This window comes from Ursus americanus, chromosome 26 (genome assembly GCF_024610735.1).
Source record: "Ursus americanus isolate L20-20 chromosome 26, mUrsAme1.1.p, whole genome shotgun sequence".
Lineage (NCBI taxonomy): Eukaryota > Metazoa > Chordata > Mammalia > Carnivora > Ursidae > Ursus > Ursus americanus.
In genome coordinates, this window is record NC_142152.1 from 33,815,122 (window position 1) to 33,831,932 (window position 16,811).

Here is a 16,811-nt window from a genome sequence, read left to right on the forward strand (position 1 = left end):
GATTTTTCTCTTTTAACTTACTGAAGAACTTGTGTTGAAATATGTTGATCAGCTTCCTGATACTGAACTCTCCTTGCAATCCTGGACTACAGGACTCGGCCACGCTGTATTGTTCATTTGTTGCATGGCTGGATTCAATTCACTAATATCCGGAATTTTTGCTCCTTTTTATTATTAACAGTACATAAACTTTATAAAAAGAATTGGGGGAGTTTCCGCTCTTTTCTATGGCGAGTAAATGTTCAAATAACATTGGAATTATCTGTTCCTTTTAGATGACGTAAATCTCAGCTCTTAATCTCTCTGATTCGGCTTTTATTTCAGGGACAGTTGCTTGATACCCTTTCCAATCTCTTTTATGACACTTGGTTTCTGCAAACTTTCCATCTCTTCTTAGGTCCATTTTGGTCATTTAGAATTTGGTAGGGAAGGATGCATTCCTCCAGCTTTTTTAAATTCGTTTTTTTCCATCCAGTTGCCCTTGGAAGTCTCGTACATCTTTTCATCTTGCCAATATTTGTGGCTATTTTGTCTTTCACGTTTCTGTTCTTTACTTTTGTTAGCTTTATCGAGATGTAATTGAGATGGAATATAATAGAAGACACATATACGAAGTGTATAATTTGGTAATTTTTGACAAATGCATATGCCAGTAAAAAACATTACCACAATGGAGATAATGAAACTATTCATCACCCCCTAAAGTGTCCGCAACGCTCCTTCCACTTCTCCACCCCACCCCCAGGCAACCACTGATCTACTTTCGTCGCTATAGATCGGTTTGCATCTGGTGTGGACTCTCTTTGGTTTCTTTTGCTCAGCATCATGATTTGGGGTTCATCCCGGTTGTTGGTCATACCCATAGTTCATCCCTTCTTATGGCGGAGTAGTATTCCATGGTGGGGTTACAGCCCGATTTGTTTATTTATTGACTTGTTGATGGATATTTGCGTTGTTTCCAGTTCGGGGGTATTACAAGTAAAGTTGCTATGAGCAGTTGTGTACACGTCTTTGTATGGACATGTGCTTTCCTTTCTCTTGGGAAAATACTAAGGCATATGGTACGCAGATGTTTAATTTTTTAAGAGATGATAAAACTGTTTTCCAAAATGGTCGTACCATTTTACAACCAACCTTTGGAATGATCAATCTTTAGAGCCATTCTAATAGTTGGGTCGTGGAACAACAAGGGTTGTTGTGGGTGGGTGGGAGTGCAAGCTGATGCAGCCACTGGGGAAGACAGTATGGAGGGTCCTCAAATACTTAAAAATAGAATTACCCTACAATCCGGTAATCTCACTACTGGGTATTTACCCAAAAAATACAAGAACACTAATTTGAAAGGATATATGTACCCCTATGTTTACTGAAGCATTATTTACAATAGCCAAATTATGGAAACAGCTCAAGTGTCCATCAGTAGATGAATGAATAAAGAGGAAATGGTATCTATATACAATGGAATATTATTCAGCAGTAAAAAACTGAAATCCTGCCATTTGCAACAACATGGATGGAACTAGAGGGTATTATGCTAAGTCAAATAAGTCAGAGAGAGACAAATGCCATATGATTTCACTCATATGTGGAATTTAAGAAACTAAACAAAGGAAAACGAGGGAGACAAACCAAGAAATAGACTCTTTCTTTTTAAAAAAGATTTTATTTATTTGAGACAGAGAGAGAATGAGCACGGGGTGGGGAGGGGGGAGAGGAAGAGGGAGAGGGAGAAGCAGACTCCCCGCTGAGCAGGGAGCGTGACATGGGACTTGATCCCAGGACCCTGGGATCATGACCTGAGCTGTAGGTAGATACAACCAACTAAGCTACCCAGACACCCCAAGAAATAGACTCCTAACTATAGAAAAAAGGTGGATGGTTACCAGAGGGGTTACCAGGGGGGATGGGTGAAACAGGTGATAAGGATTAAAGACTGTACTTGTGATGAGCACTGAGCAATGTACAGAATTTTTGTTGAATCACTATATTGTACACCTGAAACTAATATAACACTGTATGCTAACTATACTGGAATCAAAATTTAAAACTTAATTTAAAAAACTAAAAACACGTTATGCAGTAGTGTATTCTTGTAGTTTACTTTTGATATGGGCTTGATTTTGATTAAGGTTTGGTTCTGGTTCCTGGTTCAAATTTTCTTTCAGTTTGTTTTTGTTGCTTCGCAACTCAAACAATTAGAAACCAACCAGGACAATTTACTCCTTCCACAACCACCATAGAGAGGGATACTTGTAAATCTTGTAAAAAAAAAAAAGGGGGGGGGGCTATTGGACAATTAAGAAAATTATAAGAGAAAATGCATTTGCAATACTGTGCTGCATTTATCGAAAAAAACTATTGAAAAAAAACCCGTGAACGAGAGAACCTGTGCATTTCAAACCCATGTTGTTCTTCCTAACCACTGTGCCGTCTTCCTAACCACTCACTGCTGTAAACTGTAAGGTGTACAACTTTGGGTTCATTTTTCACAACTTAAAAAACACGAGTTTTGCAGTGCCTGGGTGGCTCAGTCAGTTAAGCATCTGCCTTCAGCTCAGGTCACAATCCCGGGGTCCTGAGATCCAGCCCCGTGTTGGAAGTCTGCTTCTCCCTCTCCCTCTGCCCTACTCCCTACTTGTGCTCTCTCTCTCTCAAATAAATAAATTAAAAATCTTAAAACAAAACAAACCCATGAGTCTTATTTGAAGCTGGGGGAGATTCACCCCAACAGGAGACCTTAAACTGAGGCTCTTTTGATAATGACATGAGACAGACTGCTTTCTCACTGACTTTGGAACAAATAGATGACATCACAGTGGGGTCAGCTTCTGCCCAAAGCTGGAACACAAGTCTCTCAGATTCTCCCACCTGGTCTCCTTCATAGTCCTTCATATCCTTCTTGTCGTTCTTTCATTGTCTATCACCCATTAGTTCCAGCACTTCCTTGAGTCATGCCTTCCCTTTCTTTTTCATTTCTGCCCTCCTTATCATTTCCTTCTCTATTCCTCATCTACCTACAAACATTCAAGGTCTCCGGTTGTTGGACTAAACCTCCCTGACCTCCACATCTAACCAAGAAAGTCACTGCATGGCAACCATGGTCCTGACCCATCATCAAAGGACTGCTCAATCCCAATTTCTCAAATTCACTAGATGGGTTCCCACTGGCCTCAAGTCTTGGTTTTGCTTCCTAATACAGCCGCTATCTCTTTTTTCCTCTGTCTTGTAATTATCTTCCCAACTAAATGCCTTGCCTCCAGAACTCTTTCTCAGCTCCGGACCACCATCAGAGCTCCACAGATGGTTGAGCCAGTGCTCCAAGGAGAGTGCCAACAAGGAATTGCTGACTCTGTGGACAGTTTCACTGAGCCTTGCCCAAGACCCCACAGTGATTACTCTAACCCCTAAGAGTGTTCTAAGACAAATGATGTCTGTCTTGCACAAGACGGGGCACTGACAAGGCCAAACACAGACCTTTCCCCTTTTGCCTGAATCCACTGACAAGGCCAGACACTGGTCCTCCAACTCCCCGTTCTTTGTCTCATGATTGATTTGCTAAGATTAAAACTGTCCCCTGAAACTCGCTAACCACAGAGAAAAACATTTCCTGTTCACATAACTGAACGAGACTTCTCCTGCTTGAAAAACAACCCCAACCATAAATCACCCCATCTGCAACTTGTTTACTCCTCCCTAGAAAAGTCTAAGGCAAAACATCCTGCTGAGACGCTCTGATCTTTGGATTTTGGATGTTCCACTCATTGACTGAAAAACACCAATCTCCTTACCTGTCTCATTTTTGTTTTTGACATAAATCTCATGAAAAAGTGATCAAACCATAGAGCGCTAGTGTAAAAACCAACAAATGGACCAAGAAGTAAAAATAAATTCATGCTATGTGGAAATCTGATATATGATAAAGAAGGCACCACAAAGGAATGGCAAAACAAAAACAAAACCAAAAACCAACTGTTTAATTGATGGTACTGGGCAAATTAGTTCACTTTATGGAGAAAAATAAAATGAAGTTAAATCACCATCTTATATTAAAATAAAAGGGGGGGGTGTCTCAGACTGAAGTCCTAAATTCAAAAGTTAAACTTACAAATCAAATTGAAGAAAATGTAGGAAAATATCTATGAACTAGAAGTGGAAGGAAAGCGGAAATGAAAGGAAAGTGGAAGGAAGTGGAAGGAAACGTCCTAACCCAGACTCAAATAATGCATGAATTTGAGTCCATCAAAATGAAAAATTTCTGATAAACATGTACCCATTGGCAAAATTAAGAGACATGACAGACTGACTAGGGATTGTATTGGAGAATTGATTTTAGACTCTCATTTATAGACCATTATTGGGTGATAAATTCAGTGTAGTGATTGCAATGCGCACTAAAATATAAAGTAGAATAGAATGGAGAGTATCAGAGATCAGGGGCACCTGGGTGGCTCAGTCGTTAAGCGTCTGCCTTCGGCTCAGGGCGTGATCCCGGCGTTCTGGGATTGATTCCCGCATCAGGCTCCTCCGCTGGGAGCCTGCTTCTTCCTCTCCCACTCCCCCTGTTTGTGTTCCCTCTCTTGCTGGCTGTCTCTCTCTCTCTGTCAAATAAATAAATAAAATCTTAAAAAAAAAAGTATCAGAGATCATAGTATTAGAGAAATACACTCATTGACTTTTTAAGTTATGTAAATAAAATGCAAATTAAAATATACATTATACACAATGTGTATTGGTGGGGAATAGAATATTTACATATACATATCAATACATAGTAACATATAATTAATCACATCTAATTACATAGACTTAATATACAATTATATATTAATATAACCAACATATACTGTATTTACATATAATCTTCATATGTACTAATATGATATATATTATAGATAACGTGTATATGTTGATTATAATGTTAAATATATTTTACTGTCGATTATGATCAAAACAGTGAAAACCATTTGATATTTGTTTGAGCAAATCACAGAGAAAATAATGATACTCAACAGAAAATTGAGAAAGTATCCCAACAGGCAATGAACACAGAGAGAAGCCTAATGGCTAAGTATACGAAGAGGTGCTCAAACTTAAAAGTAATCTGGCAGGTACATTTTAAAACTATGTTACATCACAATGACAAAAATAAAAAAGACATATGCAACTAAGTGCGAGGGTACGTGGGAACTCTTGCAGTTTTGGTGAAAGTATAAACTGGTTAGGACATTCTAGAAATAATCACTTAGAGGTACTTAGTGGAAGAACGTAAATTCTCTTTGACTCAGCAAAGAGAAATCCACATCCGTGTATGTATATCTGGGAGTGGCGTATACACCACTTCTGCCCTTAAGGTGGCATATAATGGGATGCTTGCTGCGGTGGTGTTTATGGTTGCAAAGCGCAGGCAAATCTAGGTTTCATCATTAGCGGAATGGGTATCTAGAATGTGGCCAATGCACATTTATAATATGAATTACTACGCACTAGTTAAAAGCAACAGACTCGGTATACACCAAACAAAATCTTGAGTGATAAAGGAAAACACAGAATGAGATTTACAGCATAATACCATTCAAGTCAAACACATACATGCACATACTGCATATTTTAACAGTTAAAACTAGTTGTCTTTAGGTAGTAGCAATACGGATTTTTTTCTTTTCTTTATTCTTTCTGGTATTTTTAAAGTTTTCCACAAGTTTATATATATTGCTTTTCTTTTTTCTTTTTTTAAGATTTTATTATTTATTTGAGAGAGAGAATGAGAGAGAGAGAACACAAGCAGGGGGAGGGGCAGAGGGAGAGAGAGAAGCAAACTTCCCACTGAGCGGGGAGTCAGATGTGGGGCCCAACCCCAGGACTCCAGGATTATGACCTGAGCTGAAGGCAGACGCTTAACCAACTGAGCCACCCAGGCGCCCCTTATATATATTATTTTTCATAATGAGAATATAAATAATAAATTTTACTTTTAAAAAGTCACCTATGTGAAAGAATAGTCTTTTCATACAAATAGACATTTTTCCAAAGAAGATATATAATGGCCAATAAGCACACAAAAAGATTCCCCATATTATAGTCATCAGGCAAATGCAAATCAAAACCACACTGATACTGCTTCACACACATTTGGATGTCAGTAAAAAAGACAGACAATATAAAGTGTTGGCAAGAACTGGAGAAATTGGAACCCTCCGCACTGATCGTGAGAATGCAAAACAATGTAACCACTTTGAGAATTCGGCAGATCCTCAGAATGTTAAACCTAGAGGTCCTACGTGACTTAGCACTTCCACTCCTAGGTATCTGCCCAAGAGAAATGAAAACATACGCCCACACAAACACTCGTATGTGCATGTTCAGAGCAGTATGATTCAAGAAAGCCAAAGGGTCGAAACAATCCAAATGTCCATCAACTGATGAGTGGCTAAGCAGAATGTGGTGTATCTGTATAATAGGACGCTATCTGGTGGCAAAAAGGAATCAAGTACTGATCCATGCTATAACATGCATGAACTTAAAAGCATTTGCTAACTGAAAGAAGCAAGTCTCAGAAGATCACATGTTGTATGGTTCAGTTTACATAAAATGCCCAGAAAAAGCAACTCTGTAGAAACAGAAAGTAGATTAGTGGTTGCCTAGGTCTGGAAGTACAGAATGAGGGGTGACTGCTAATGGGTATGAGGTTTCTTTCTGAGGTGATGATAAATTCTAAAATCAGACCATGGTAATGGTTGCCTAATTCTCTATGCTTTTTAGGCATTGTGATGGGTGCCAGAGCATTCTGCTTATCCCTATTTTAAGTAATAAGGAAACACTGTAACCAGGAGTCGCCATAATTTTCCCATCATCAATGTCTCCAAATAAAGTCTGATTACCTAGAGGAAAAAAAACTATTAAAAATATCTTACGTAATATTGTTAAATACACTTGTCTTTTATAAAATTAATACAAGCTCATTGTAAAATTCACAAGACATAACAAAATTAGAAAAAGCTATTATCCTCACACCCAGCATATAATCGCTGTTAATTTTGTGGTCTCTCAGTTTTTATGTTTTAAAGCTGTATTGTATATTTAGATTACATAGAATGTAGTATTTTATAATTATTATCTTAATTCTGATCTAAAAACCTAGATCTGGGCAGTAGATGTGCTTGTCCTTACTGGATTGTCACTGCTTGTATGACCTCTCAGAGGGCAGGGATGGGGGAGGGGACACACACTAACCCATCCATATCTATGTCTATCTATTAAATATACCTGAGTTTACATTTCAGACATAAGACACCGCCATATTGAAAGTGAGGGAATGGAGAAACATTTGTCATGCAAATGGATGTCAATGAGAAAGCGAGGTAGCAATACTTATATCGGACAAAACAGACTTTAAAACAAAGTCTGTACGTGTCTCCAAAGCAGACGTCCAGATGGCCAACAGACACATGAAAAGTTGCTCAACATCAGTCATCATCAGGGAAATGCAAATTAAAACTATAATGAGACATCACCTTACACCTGTCAGAATGGTTAAAATCAAAAGCACAAGAAACAACAGGTGTTGGTGAGAATGTGAAGAAAAAGGAACCCTTGTGTACTGTTGGTGGGAATGCAAACTCATGCAGCTGCTATAGAAAACAGTATGGAAGTTCCTCTAAATTTAAAAATAGAACTACCCTATGATCCAGTAATCGTACTACTGGATATTTACCTCCAAAATGCAAAAACACTAAGTCAAAGGATACTTGCAGCCCCATGTTTATTGCAGCACTATTTACAATAGCCAAATTATGGGAACAGCCCAAGTGTCCATCAATAGATGAATGGATAAAGAAGATATGGCATATATACGATGGAATATTATTCAGCCATATAAAGAATGAAATCTTACCATTTGCAATGACATGGATGGAGCCTGAGAATATAATGCTAAGTGAATAAGTCAGTTAGAGGAAGACAAATACCATATGATTTCACTCATACATGGAATTTAAGAAACAAATGAGCAAAAAGAGAGAAACAGATAGACAGACAAACCAAGAATCAGACTCCTAACTATGGAGAACAGATGGTTACCAGAGGGGAGATATTGGGGGGGGGTGAAATAGGTGATGGGGATAAGAGCACACTTATCGTGATGAGCACTGAGTAATGCATAGAATTGTTGAATCACTATGTTGTACACCTGAAACTAATATTTATTATTATTTTCATTTTTTATTTTTGAAAGAGAGTACAAGCGGGGGGGGGGGTTGGGGTGAAGGGGGCAGAGGGAGAGAGAGTATCTTAAGCAGGCTACATGCTGAGCATAGAGCCTGACTCAGGGCTCATGACCATGAAATCATGATCTGAGCTGAAATCATGACCTGAGCCAAAATCAAGGGTTTAGCACTTGGGGCACCTGGGCGGCTCAGTGGGTTAAGGGTCTGCTCAAGTCATGATCTCAGGGTCCTGGGATTGAGTCCCTCATCAGGCTCCCTGCTCAGTGGGGTGTCTGCTTCTCCCTTTCCCTCTGCCCCTTTGCCTGCTTGTGCTCTCTCTCGATTAAATAAAGAATATCTTAAAAAAAAAAAAAAGTCTGACACTTGACCTACTGAGCCACCCAGGCGCTACATACCTGAAACTGACATAACACTTTATGTTAACGATACTGGAATTAAAATCAAATTAAAATTTAAAAAACCCCGGAGTTTATACTAATACTTCCCACTTTAATCTAGCATCACAGGGATCATTCTACTTCTCTTCCTCTGGTTATTTGTAATTTTTTCTCTCACAGTGAGAAACCTGGCTCCTATAATCTACACTTTACTTACTTAAGTGCTCAACTCTAGAATACACATTAAGTAGTTTCAGAATTTCTAATCTGTACCCCTTTAAGAAACAAACTTAACACCTACAGTATTTATGTCCAGTTCATTTTGTCTTCAGCCTTACAGTATCCAGTCAAGACACTTCTTTTCCCAAAGTTACTCAGGTCACCTCCTTTTCCTCCATCCATTTCATTAAGATCATATCAGACATTTGTAATACATTTGTTACAATGTGCATTCCATCCTGAGATCCCTCAACATCCTGGATGATGTTTTAAAAATGGTATACATTTAACTCACTCTTTGTGGCATACGTTTCTAAGGATTTTGATAGAGTCATGTATCCATCACAACAGGACCAGAGGCAGTTCCATTACCTTAAACACATCCAAGTATGACCCCTTTGTGATCAGCCTCTCCAACCACCAGTCTGTTTTCTTTCCCGCTAGTTTGCCTTTTCCAGGATGTTGTGTAAGTGGGATCATACGGAAATATCAATACAGGCTTTTGGGTTTGGATTCTTTTACTTAGCCAAATACATGTAAGATTGTTCTATGTTGATGCATCAATTAATGGTCCATTACTTTTTATTACTGAACAGTATTCTCTGGAATAAACAGGTTGTTTATTTGCACACCAGTTGAAGAACAGCTTGGTTGTGTCCAGTTTGGGGGATTATGAATAACGCAGCTACAAACATTTACATTCAGGTTTTGTGTGAATATAAACTTCCAATTTACTTGGATTAATATCTAGGAGTGGGATTACTAAGTCAAAGAGCATGTGTGTTTATCTTTCGTAAAACTAACAAATTGTTTTCCAAAATGGCTGTACTGTTCTGCATTCCCACCAGCACTGAGAAAGAGTTACTGTGACTTTGGGACCACAGTGGTATTTGACATCACCATATTGCTTCCTCCCCTGCCTCCCAACCCCCACATTATATTAATGCTTATTTGCCATAAGTATATCTTCTTCCGTCAAGTGTCTGTTCAGATCTTTTGCCTATTTTAGAGATTGTTCATTTTCTTCTTGTTCGAAGAGTTCTTTATATATTCTGCTTTCAAGGTTTTTACTGGATATCTGACTTGCTAATATATATTTTTCTTCTTGTTCTTCTTGTTCGAAGAGTTCTTTATATATTCTGCTTTCAAGGTTTTTACTGGATATCTGACTTGCTAATAAAATATTGCTAATATTTTCTCCCAGTATGGCTTGTCTTTTCCTTTTCTTAATAATGTCTTTTGCAGTGTAAAAGTAATTAATTTCAATAAATTATAACTCATTATTTATTCTTTTATAGATTGTGCTTTCATGTCGTATCTAAAAACTCATCAGTGGGGCACCTCGGTGGCTCAGTCAGTTAAGCGTCCGACTCTTGATTTCGGCTCAGGTCTTGATCTCAGGGTTGTGAGTTGGAGCCCCACATTGAACTCTGCGCTCAGCATGAGTCTGCTTGAGATTCTCTCTCTCCCTCTGCCCCTGTCCCTGGTCACATGCTCGCACTCAATAAATAAATAAATAAATAAATAAATAAATAAATAATCTTTTTAAAAACCTCACCAGCAAACTTGAGGTCATGCAAATTGTCTCCCATGTTTGTTTTTTTTTCCAGAAGTTTTTTCTATGATACATTTGAGTTAATTTTTGTATAAGATTAGGAGTATGTGTTGGGGTTGATTTTTTTGCATATGGACATCTAGTTGTTTGAGTACCATTTACTGGAAGGCTTTCCATTCTGTTCCATGAATTGACGTATCTTTCTTTTCCCTAATACCACACTCCTTTGATGACCGCCGAATTACACTAAGTCTCGGAATTGGACAGCGTGAGCAACCAAATTTGTTCTTCTTTTTGAATTGTTTTGGCTAATCTAGATCCTTTGGCTTTCCATATAAATTTTAGAATCAGCTTGTGTAGATCTATAAAAAAATTGTGGGATTATGATTGGAACTGCATTTAATCTGTTGATCAAATTGGAGTTGACATCTTATCAATATTGTTTTTAATTCATCCACACAGTATATCTCTTCTGTTGACCTAGATCTTCTCTGATTACTGCATCAGTGTTTGTAGCTGTCAGCAGACAGATCCTGCGTGTATTAGATTTGTTCATGTATATTCCTTTTTTTCGTTGACAGTAGAAATTGAAATTAAAACAACAGTACCTTTTACAATGGCACCAAAACCATGATACACTTAGCAATAAATCTTTTAAGTTGTGTGCAAGTCCTATAAGCTGAAAACTAAAAAAGACTGATTAGAGAAATTAAGGAAGATCTAAATAAATGGAGAGAGGTGGCATGCTCAGGAGTTGAAAGACTCAGTATGGTGAAGCCTTCAATTCTCCTCTAATCTACCTATTAATTCAACACCATCCCAACCCAAATCTCAGATTTTTGTTGAAATCACCCCAAAAATGTACACAAATATTCGCTGAACGTTTATCTCTACTTGCCAAAAACTAGGGACAACCAAAATATTCTCCCATTGATAAATGGTTTAACACACTGTGGTTCGTCCATAGAATAGAACACTACTCAGCAATAAAAAAGAACAAACTACTGAGACATGCAATAAATGAATCCTAAGTGCATTCTGCACAGAGAAAGCAGCCCAACTTATAAGGTTATATACCATACGATTCCACTTATATGACATTCTGAAAAGGAAAAGAGCTGCAGAGCCGAAACAGATAATATGGTTCCCAGGGAATAAGAGTGGGGAGGTGCTGACTACAAAGGGTCAGAAGAAAACTTTTTAGAGTGATGCGATCTTCATTGTGATTGTGGTTATGTGAATATTTACATATGTTTGTCAAAAATCTTAGAACTGCACACTAGAAAGGGAGAATTTTACTTACATATAAATGATGTCTCTCTAAACTTAAAAAAGAAAGAAATCCAAATAACAAAATCAGACAAGTTTGAGTTCCAGACAAAATATATCAAGTGAGACAAAGTGATGTAATAATAACAGAGTTATAATACAAAATATGGCACTAACTATTATGAAACATTTACAAACCAAGCCAAATATATGAAGCAAAGGGGCATCTGGGTGGCTCAGTCGTTAAGCATCTGCCCTCGGCTCAGGTCATGATCCCAGGGTCCTGGGATCGAACCCTGAGTCGGGCTCCTTGCTCTGTGGGAAGCCTGCTTCTCCCTCTCCCACTCCCCCTTCTTGTGTTCCCTCTCTCGTTATCTCACTCTCTGTCAAATAAATAAAATATTTTAAATATATATATATGAAGCAAAACTGTGGGAAATACAAAGGAAAATAATAAGACTATTATCAGGTGATTAACTTACCATTCTCCACACAAAGTAGGGAAAGGAAACAAAAATAGGAATTGGGACGATCTGAAAAACATGGTTTTCTTTCTTTTTTTCCCCCTAAGATTCTTTTTTAAAATTTGTAAGTAATCTCTACACCCACTGTGGGGCTCCAATACACAGCCCTAAGATCAAGAGTCCCATGTTCCACCCACTGACCCAGCCAGGTGTCCCTGAAAAACATGGTTTTCTAAATAAAAGAGATACAAGACATACAAATCAAATGCTATTATTCTCTGGAAATGGAGACGATGTCTTCCTTTCAAATGTTATTTGAAATTAATCTCTTTATTGGTCCACACAGAGATGCGGCATTAAAACTTTTGAGCAGAACAAATTAAAATAATATTAGGAATTTAGGTTATGTGACACTTTCTTAGTAGATACACTGTTGTAAAAGTATTACTCTGAATTTTTTTTTTTTGGTCTGAATTTTTTTAAGTTTAATATTACAAAGTGATTAAAACCAATTATTAATGTTTTTATGAACTTCAAAATTTGATTCACAATAGATCAATTCAAAAATAAGTCTCCATACTGGTATTATTAACATTTAAACTACAACCTACTTGTAAGAGAAATAACACAAATCATTTTAAACCTGTAATATCCTTGATGTTTTTCTCTTGGAATATCAATCAACCAGGTGCCCCTCATCAGTTTTCTTTTCTTCTTCTTCTTTTTTTTAAATAGTCTTTATTATTTTTTTTTAAGATTTTATTTATTTACTTGACAGAGACAGCCAGTGAGAGAGGGAACACAGCAGGGGGAGTAGGAGAGGAAGAAGCAGGCTCCTAGAGGAGGAACTTGATGTGGGGCTCGATCTCAGAATGCTGGGATCACGCCCTGAGCCGAAGGCAGACGCTTAACAACTGCGCCACCCAGGCACCCCCTTTTTTTTTTTTTTTTAATAATCTTTATACTCAACATGGGTCTTGAACTCATGACCCTAAGATCAAGAATCACATGCTCTTCCGACTGAGCCAGCCAGGTCCCCCTCATCAGTTTTCTTTAACAAAGAACACATCATAAAAAGCATTTATAATCTTTTTTTTTTAAAGGTTATTTATTTATTTATTTGACAGAGAGAGAGACAGCCAGCGAGAGAGGGAACACAAGCAGGGGGAGTGGGAGAGGAAGAAGCAGGCTTCCAGTGGAGGAGCCTGATGTGGGGCTCGATCCCAGAACGCCAGGATCACACCCTGAGCTGAAGGCAGACGCTTAACGACTGAGCCACCCAGGCGCCCCAGCATTTATAATCTTAATGGTACGTGTTTAAAGAAAATCTTAAAAAGTAAGTAAATCAGATTTCAAGCACTACTCTTGTGTTCCATGTAGAGTGGGTGGAGAAGGGACATCTTTTGATGAAGAATGGCCAAGAGGTCCATGATGATGGTCAGCATTTCTATAACTAGAAGGACTTATACACCTGAGTCCCTTTATTTCTGGGAAAGTTACTCATCACTCAAAATGTAACAATAATCTGGAAAAGCGACCATAGGGAAGAAACAAAAACAATGGCAATAATAACTTACTCTTCCCATGTGTCAATACCCTTCCTTCTTCATAGTCAAGACCTATCCCGTATGTACACCATCTCCCCTACCCAAACCCTTCACTGATTTTATTTTAAATCCCCTTTTCTTTTAAATTTATTCATGTTGATAACCACTTCTTTGTGATGGCACCATACCTGAATATTTTTGGTTAAACTCATATATTTTTTTCTTTCAGTATATTACAGTTTTTATAAGGGAAGAGAATATCCTCTCTGCATCTTTATAGCCCCAACACCTAGTACAGGACCTGGTACACAGGACATGTAAATGAATTAGTCAATGAATAAATGAATGAATGAATGAATAACTGAATGAATGAATGAATGAATGAATATGTGTGAATTAGTAGATATTAATGCTCTCGAATTAGGAAAGAAAACAAGAAGGAAATTATTTCTACCAAGTTAAAATAAACTAAGAATCCAAAAGCATGCTATATACAAACTCTAAAATGAAAGAAAATGAGCACCTCAAAGTTGAAATACACATTACTGTATAGGGAAAAAAAGAGGTATCTTTAGTATCAAATACAAATGAAATTAAAGACAGAAGTGCCACTGACAAACACATCTGTTCTGATATTAACGGGTGCTTGACTAAGGAACAAAATGTTACTTTCATCACTAAAGGAAAAGGGTCCATTGGTGGAAGGGAAAAGATCTTCTTCTTATCCTTATAAATGTCTATACAGATTAATGGGTGCCCAGAACAGTGCTGACACCAAATAAATATTTGTCAGATAAGTGAATCATATCAAATCAAGAAACTCAATATATGGGAATAACTGGTCAAACTGATAGCTAAGGAAGAAAGTAATAATTTGGAAGATCAAGAAAAGAAACTCTTCTAGAAGGCATTAGGGTAGAAACTAGGCATGAAAAAAATAGTACTTAGTAAAATTAAAAATAAATAAATCGTTGTATAAAGTAGGAGGAAGAGCAAAGCCTAGTGAAGCCTACCATTGATACAGCATTACTAGTGAGTTTATAAAATCTTTATGGAACAGATATCCATACTTAAAAGGAACACTTCCGTAAAGGAAGGAAAGCTGCCAAACTCATTTTATAATGGGACTAGAATAAAATATTAGACAGCCAGACTCAACAGGGTATTAGAAAAAGAAAACATCATGATCAAGTAGGGTTTATTCTAGGAATGCAAGAATGGTTCAAGTAAGGTCAAATTACAAGTCTAGAAGGCAGAATGACTTGTGGTTATAACTTTCCCTCTGCCACATGCCCAAGAGCCTACAGTCAACATAATAACCTCTCCAAGGTCAAAGAAGAGGCCTCCCTCATTATAGATCCTGGAGCGCAATGCAGCACAGGGAATCACCCTGAGGATCCCTAGCTGCTGCTACTCCGGTTCTCCTGCAAACACTAGCGTATTCACCAGGTCTTGAATTGAGAAGGGAAGAACGTTTTGCCATTCCAGAAAGGAGAGTGCTGGTTGCCACAAACGGGTTAAGGTTAGACATCATTAAAATGAAGGGCCTTTATATCATTACTATTATTAACCTAAAGTCCTACCATTACAGCAAAAACTTAAATGTATCTAAATACTAGATATTTGTCTACTTTCCCCATGGTTTTAAGGGTGTTCCTATGATGCGAATGTCTTTTATCTAGAGTGTCAATAATCAACAAATCATACATGAGAATACTTTGAATAGGAAGTGAACTAGAATTTATTTATAAAATACAGCTAAGAAAACCCTCACGGGCGATGGCTGTGTCTGACTTTGTTGGTTTCCCCTGCAGATAACAAAACAGGGCTAGATGCCCGAGGATCTGATAAGTACTTGTTACAATTGATTTGAGTTTGAGGGTAAAAATTGAATAGGTTTCAATGAGTAGGACAGCAGCTGCCTTATTAGGAGGTTTAAATGTATATGTCCTCCTAAAAATGTCGAAGTCAATGTTCTTGATCCCAAGGGAACATTTGAAGATCCGGGGTCAGTCTAACAGATGTTCTAGTGTGATTTGTCATTCTCACGGGAAAATACCAGATCACTGAGAACAGAGCCCGTAATCATTCACTTCCTTGTTTCAACAATTACTATTTTTTAGAGAGAGAAAGCGAGCGCTGAGTGGGGGTGGGGGCAGAGGGAGAGGGAGAGAGAATCTGAAGCTCAGCGTGGAGCCCATACCAGGCTCGATCTCATGACCCTGAGATCATGACCTGAGCCCAAATCGAGAGTCCATCGCTTAACCCACTGAGCCACTCAGGCGCCCCTGACTATTATTCTTTCCATAGCCACTTGGCTAATTTATATTGAGGAGGGGAAACTATCAATGAACAGAAAGAAAAGTATAGAAGGATCTTCACAAGATTGTTAACAATTATGATAGAAGCAGGGAATAGTAGGCAGAAAAAAAAAGGCTGGGTCTTAAAAAAAAAATCACATTATTTTCATTGTTGGAAAAAGCCTTAGATCCTTCTATCATTTTCTTCTTTCGGACATGCGAACTGAAAGTAAATAATGTCTTTAACAGATTCAAATCTGCATACGACCTGAAATGTTTTGCACACCTCCTACCATGCTCTCCTATACTACACAAGGCCACTCAATGTTCCTTTATTTCTCTGAAATTTTTTCTTCTACTTCTTTGTTACTGATGTTTCTTCTGCCTGGATTCTGCTCTCTTTTTGGCTTCTCAAAACCTTATCATGCTTCGAGATTCAATTTGGCCATTCCTGCTTCACATGAGATGCCTCAAATGGCAACCCTTTTTCCTGGGCTCACCACTGGCCACCCCAAAAGCAAGCTAAAGCAACCAACAACCAAAAACGGGCACCGTGTTTACTGACAGTGCAGGAACAATTAAGATGTAGGGACCCTGTGCAAGGATTATTCTAACCAAGCAAAAATATCAACATAATAGCCATTAGTGCCAATGCACACATTTCATAATTTTAAGCATCTTTAATAAAAGTCACACTGAATGAATCTAGACATGGAGGGTTTTGTTTTCATTTTTTTGTTTGTTTTGTTTTTTACTAGGGAAAACCTACATATAGTAAACAAATGTCATTTGGCAGTAAACTCTTCATGTTACCTTCCAACGATTTCATGTTAATTATGTATAATATACACATACGTG